This window comes from Salmo trutta, chromosome 14, assembly GCF_901001165.1.
Source record: "Salmo trutta chromosome 14, fSalTru1.1, whole genome shotgun sequence".
NCBI classification, from domain to species: Eukaryota; Metazoa; Chordata; class Actinopteri; order Salmoniformes; family Salmonidae; genus Salmo; species Salmo trutta.
Window position 1 is genome coordinate 60,659,895 of NC_042970.1, and position 6,275 is coordinate 60,666,169.

Below are 6,275 nucleotides of genomic sequence, written 5' to 3' on the forward strand. Positions count from 1 at the left end.
TGAATGTGCTGACAACATAATCAGACAAAAATAATCAATGGAAATCCAATTTTATCAACCCATGGAGGTCTGGATTTGGAGTCACACTCAAAATTAAAGTGGAAAACCACACTACAGGCTGATCCAACTTTGATGTAATGTCCTTAAAACAAGTCAAAATGAGGCTCAGTAGTGTGTGTGGCCTCCACGTGCCTGTATGACCTCCCTACAACGCCTGGGCATGCTCCTGATGAGGTGGCGGATGGTCTCCTGAGGGATCTCCTCCCAGACCTGGACTAAAGCATCCGCCAACTCCTGGACAGTCTGTGGTGCAACGTGGCGTTGGTGGATGGAGCGAGACATGATGTCCCAGATGTGCTCAATTGGATTCAGGTCTGGGGAACGGGCGGTCCATAGCATCAATGCCTTCCTCTTGCAGGAACTGCTGACACACTCCAGCCACATGAGGTCCAGCATTGTCTTGCATTAGGAGGAACCCAGGGCCAACCGCACCAGCATATGGTCTCACAAGGGTTCTGAGGATCTCATCTCGGTACCTAATGGCAGTCAGGCTACCTCTGGCAAGCACATGGAGGGCTGTGCGGCCCCCCAAAGAAATGCCACCCCACACCATGACTGACCCACCGCCAAACCGGTCATGCTGGAGGATGTTGCAGGCAGCAGAACATTCTCCACGGCGTCTCCAGACTCTGTCACGTCTGTCACATGTGCTCAGTATGAACCTGCTTTCATCTGTGAAGAGCACAGGGCGCCAGTGGCGAATTTGCCAATCTTGGTGTTCTCTGGCAAATGCCAAACGTCCTGCACGGTGTTGGGCTGTAAGCACAACCCCCACCTGTGGAGGTCGGGCCCTCATACCACCCTCATGGAGTCTGTTTCTGACCATTTGAGCAGACACATGCACATTTGTGGCCTGCTGGAGGTCATTTTGCAGGGCTCTGGCAGTGCTCCTCCTGCTCCTCTTTGCACAAAGGCGGAGGTAGCGGTGCTGCTGCTGGGTTGTTGCCCTCCTACGGCCTCCCCCACGTCTCCTGATGTACTGGCCTGTCTGCTGGTAGCGCCTCCATGCTCTGGACACTACGCTGACAGACACAGCAAACCTTCTTGCCACAGCTCGCATTGATGTGCCATCCTGGATGAGCTGCACTACCTGAGCTACTTGTGTGGGTTATAGACTCCGTCTCATGCTACCACTAGAGTGAAAGCACCGCCAGGATTCAAAAGTGACCAAAACATCAGCCAGGAAGCATAAGAACTGAGAAGTGGTCTGTGGTCACCACCTGCAGAAGCACTCCTTTATTGGGGGTGTCTTGCTAATTGCCTATAATTTCCACCTGTTGTCTATTCCATTTGCACAACAGCATGTGAAATTTATTGTCAATCAGTGTTGCTTCCTAAGTGGACAGTTTGATTTCACAGAAGTGTGATTGACTTGGAGTTACATTGGGTTCCCTTTTTTTTGAGCAGTGTATATATATATATATATATATAGGACAAAACACACATCACAGCTATAGAGACAACACTACATAAATAGAGACCTAAGACATCAACATAGCAAGGAAGCAACACATAACAACACAGCATGGTGGCAACACAAATCATGGTACAAACATTATTGGGCACAGACAACAGCACAAAGACAACAATGCATCACGCAAAGCAGCCACAACTGTCAGTAAGTGTCCATGATTGAGTCTTAGCCTTTTTTTAACTAGGCAAGTCAGTTAAGAACAAATTCTTATTTTCATTGACAGCCTAGGAACAGTGGGTTAACTGCCTTGTTCAGGGGCAGAACAACAGATTTTTACTTTTTCAGCTCAGGGATTTGATCTTGTAACCTTTCAGTTACTAGTCCAACACTAACCACTAGGCTACCTGATTGAGATAAAACTGTCCAGTTTGAGTGTTTGTTGCAGCTCGTTCCAGTCGCTAGCTGCAGCGAACTGAAAAGACAAGCGACCCAGGGATGTTGTCAAAGTAGTTAAATATTAAGTATGAAACAACTTTGCCTGCATTATCATGTTGTCAGATTTACTTTAAACTGAGGGCAATGTCATTAGCTAGCTGTCACACCCTAATCGGTTTCACCTGTCTTTGTGCTTGTCTCCACCCCCCTCCAGGTGTCGCACATCTTCCCCATTACACCCTGTGCATTTATACCTCTGTTCTCTGTTGCCAGTTTGTCTTGTCAGGTCTTACCAGTGTGCTTTCCCATCTTCCTAAGTTTCTGTTTCCTAGTTTCCCTGGGTTTTGACCAGTCTGCTTGCCCTGACCGCAAGCCTGCCTGCCGTTCTGTACGTTAGTGATTCTGCCCTGGATTACGGACGTCTGCCTGCCCTCAACCTGTATTTTGCCTGCCTCCTGTTTGGTCAATAAACATCTGTGAGCATCTGGGTTCTGAGTTCTGATACTATCAAAGTTTGTCAAAAATAGCTAGCAATACTAAGGTTAGCTAGCTAAAATCTGGTGGCCTCCCCTCAATCTTAGATAGTTAGCTAACATTACTCTAAAGTCAATCTGGTGACATCAAAATGATGACAAAAGGGTTTTCCTGCTAATTATTTGAATCCTTTTGAATGTCATTGCATTTCTAAGCCACTGTAATGCACTTTGATGAAATCTTCATCAGCGTTCCTTGACGATGCATCGAGTAGAATACTCAGTTGGGCATCAGTTCAAAACGTTAAAAACAATAATGGGAGGAAACATGAAACCCATGAATATTTGCACGGTAGAATTCAATGGCTATAGTTAACTTTTACATGTTTTGTTTAAGCTGCTTTTGAAAGAAAAAGTTGAATTGAAAACATTATTGGTATTGTTGAGTTCGATTTTTATAATAGCAAGCCAGAGTGATTGGTTTGACTAGCTAAACTAGCAAGTCTGTTTGGTTAGCACGCTAACTACTGTAGTTATCTAGTAAACTTGCAAGCTTCTTCTTTCATAGGTTAAATCGTGTCGTTGATTTTGCTCAAAATCTTGGTAAACATGAGACAACTCAGGCCTCCCGAGTGGCTCAGCGGTCTAAGGTACTGCATCGCATTGCTAGAGGTGTCACTACAGACCTGGGTTTGACAACCGGCCGTGATCGGGTGTCCCATAGGGCGGCGAACAATTGGCCCAGTGTCGTCCGGGTTAAAGGAGGGTTTGGCCAGGGGGCCTTTACTTGACTCCTTGTGGCCGGCCAGGCGCCTGCAGGCTGACCTCTGTTGTCAGGTGAACGGTGTTTACTCTGACGCATTGGTGCCGGCTGTTTTCTGGGTTAAGCGGGTGGGTGTTGTTTCGTAGGATGCATGACTCTACCTTCGCCTCCCGGGCCCATTGGAGCGTTACATTGCAGCGATGAGACAAGGGAGTAAAATAAAAAAAAACAAGAGAACTCACTTTTTGCAAATCTATCCAACTAGCCATTTTGATGCAACATGATTACATTGATAAAGTCAGTTAAATTACGAGGAAACCCTAATGTTGATTCAGCCTATTTTTGCCTGGAGGGAGGGAATACACTCCAGGGTGTGTAACTCTGGTTATTGTCACAGCTGTAGTGTCATTTTGTTTGTTATTCAACTGTGAGAGGTGGGGCAGTAAGCAGCAGAAAGAGTATAAGACAGGACTGCAAGGGGCAGAGAGACACTCATCTACTACTGAGGTCCAGAAGACATCAAGACAACCAGGTATCAATCAGTCAGCATATTCCAACTATCAGAGGTAAGTTTGCTTTCACTGAGCATATTCTCAGATGTATACAGGTGGACAGGAGTGTATACAGGTGGACAGGTGTGTATGGCTGGACTGGTTGTTGCATACAAGAGTATATTGGTGGACAACTGTATAATGTGACATGCTAACAACACGGTTTATCTCATTTTCTAGAAGATGATGATCTGTGTGTGTGTTTTAACACGCCATGCTCTATATGCTTCAGTAAAGGATGAAGATCCAGAGTGTGTTACTGCTGTTTTCTATAATGGGTGTCCTGTTAGCAAGCTCCCTCAATGAAGATAACTCTAAGGAAGGTATGTCTATTGTGTGCATGTGTGTGTGTGTGTGTACTACTACTTCTGGTTTTAATCTGAAATAATTTGATATGATGACAGATCTTCCCCAAGAGGATAGTGCCATGGAGAAGGTGGAGAATGGACTTGTGAATGCCATTGCAGAAGATGAAGCACAACGTATGTACATATAGCTATCTACTGTATCTATCTTTCCATCTCTGAGCCTATCTATCTGAACATCATGCATGCCAAAGAGAAGTTAATAAAAAGGGTGAAGGCTAATTCCATGTCTCCTGTTGATTAGCATCATGGTTCCGTCATCATCGTCATCATCATGGATGATGAGGTACCAGAATGGGGTCACGGACGATTCTTTCCTGGTCTCCATATGGAATCAACATAACTAACATTGCCCTACATTCATTCATCCATTCATGATGGCAATGTTGTATTGTGATCCTCCAATAAAATAGTCCTTTCACACATACATGTCTAGCAGTGTTTTTCATTCAATGTTAACATGACCATACGATTTGGGTTGAGGTCGGGTGATTATGGAGGCCAGGTCATCTGATGCAGCACTCCATCACTCTCCTTTGTCAAATAGCCCTTACCCAGCCCGGAGGTGGATTTTGGGTAATTGTCCTGTTGAAAAACAAATGACAGTCCCACTAACCAGATGGGATGGCGTGTCACTGCAGAATGCTGTGGTAGCCATGCTGGTTATGTGTACCTTGAATTCTAAATAAATCACTGTCAGTGTCACCAGCAAAGCACCATCACACCTCCTCCATACTTTACATTTGTGTATTTTTTTTATTTAACCAGGCAAGTCAGTTAAGAACAAATTCTTATTTACAATGACGGCCTACACTGGCCAAACCCGGACGATGCTGGGCCAATTGTGTGCCGCCCTATGGGACTCTTAATCACAGCTTGGTTGTGATACGCCCTGGAATCGAACCAGAGTGTCTGTAGTGATGCCTCTAGCACTGAGATGCAGTGCCTTAGACCGCAGCGCCACTCGGGTGGGAACAACACATGCGGAGATCATCCGTTCACCTACTCTGCGTCTCACAAAGATACGGAGGATGGAACTAAAACTCTCAAATTTGGACTCATCTGACCAAAGGACAGATTTACACCGGTCTAATGTCCATTGCTCGTATTTCCTGGCCCAAGCAAGTCTCTTCTTATTGGTGTCCTTTAGTAGTGTTTTCTTTTGCAGCATTTTGATCATGAATGCCTAATTCACACATTATTCTCTGAACAGTTGATGTTGAGATGTGTCTGTTACTTGAACTCTGTGAAGCATTTATTTGGGCTGCAATTTCTGAGGCCGGTAACTCTAATGAACTTATCCTCTGCAGTAGAGGTAACTCTGGGTCTGCCTTTCCTCTAGTGGCGACTGCACTTGCAGAAACGTTCAATGTTCTTGACATTTTCCACATTGACTGACCAGAAATTCCACAAATTAACTTTTAACAAGGCATACCTGTTAATTGAAATGCATTCCTCATGAAGCTGGTTGAGAGAAAGCCAAGAGTGTGCAAAGCTGTCATCAAGGCAAAGGGTGGCTTAGAAGAATCTCACATTTAAAATATATTTTGATTTGTTTAACACTTTGGTTACTACATGATTACATATGTAATGGGAAGGCAGGTAGCCTACTGGGTAGAGTGTTGGACTAGTAACCGATAGGTTGCAAGATCGAATCCCTGAGCTGACAAGGTAAAAATCTGTCATTCTTCCCCTGAACGAGACAGTTTACCCACTGTTCCTAGGCCATCATTGAAAGTAAGAATTTGTTCTTAACTTACTTGCCTACTTAAGTAAAATTAATGTGTGTGATTTCATAGTTTTATGTCTTCACTACTATTTTACAATCTAGAAAATAGCAAAAATTAAGAAAAATCCTTGAATGAGTAGGTGTGTCCAAACTTTTGACTGGTACTGTATACATATTTTATATTAATTCAATTGCTGAGAGATTTTGTTTTACAAGTAATACTTATTGGCACCCCTGTTTTCAATAATGAAACTGAGCCTTTTTCTAAAATGTAGGAAAATTGCAATTGGCTCAGAACAGGGCAGCACGACTGGCCCTTGGATGAATATATAGTGGTGTGGGGGCTGTGCTTTTGCAAACTGGGTGGGGTTATATCCTGCCTGTTTGGTCCTGTCCGGGGGTATTGTCGGACGGGGCCACAGTGTCTCCCGACCCCTCGTGTCTCAGTCTCCAGTATTTATGCTGCAATAGTTTGTGTTGGGGGG

The 6,275-nt window shown here is 44.5% G+C and overlaps 1 long non-coding RNA gene across 1 annotated transcript; it reads left to right on the top strand.

The window, feature by feature from the left end:
* Positions 1-3,587: 3,587 nt before the first annotated feature.
* Positions 3,588-4,487, top strand: LOC115208515 (uncharacterized). Its single transcript, XR_003881188.1, has 4 exons — positions 3,588-3,711; positions 3,929-4,019; positions 4,101-4,178; positions 4,306-4,487. It is a non-coding gene; the product is annotated as an uncharacterized LOC115208515 (long non-coding RNA).
* The last annotated feature ends 1,788 nt before the right edge of the window (positions 4,488-6,275 follow it).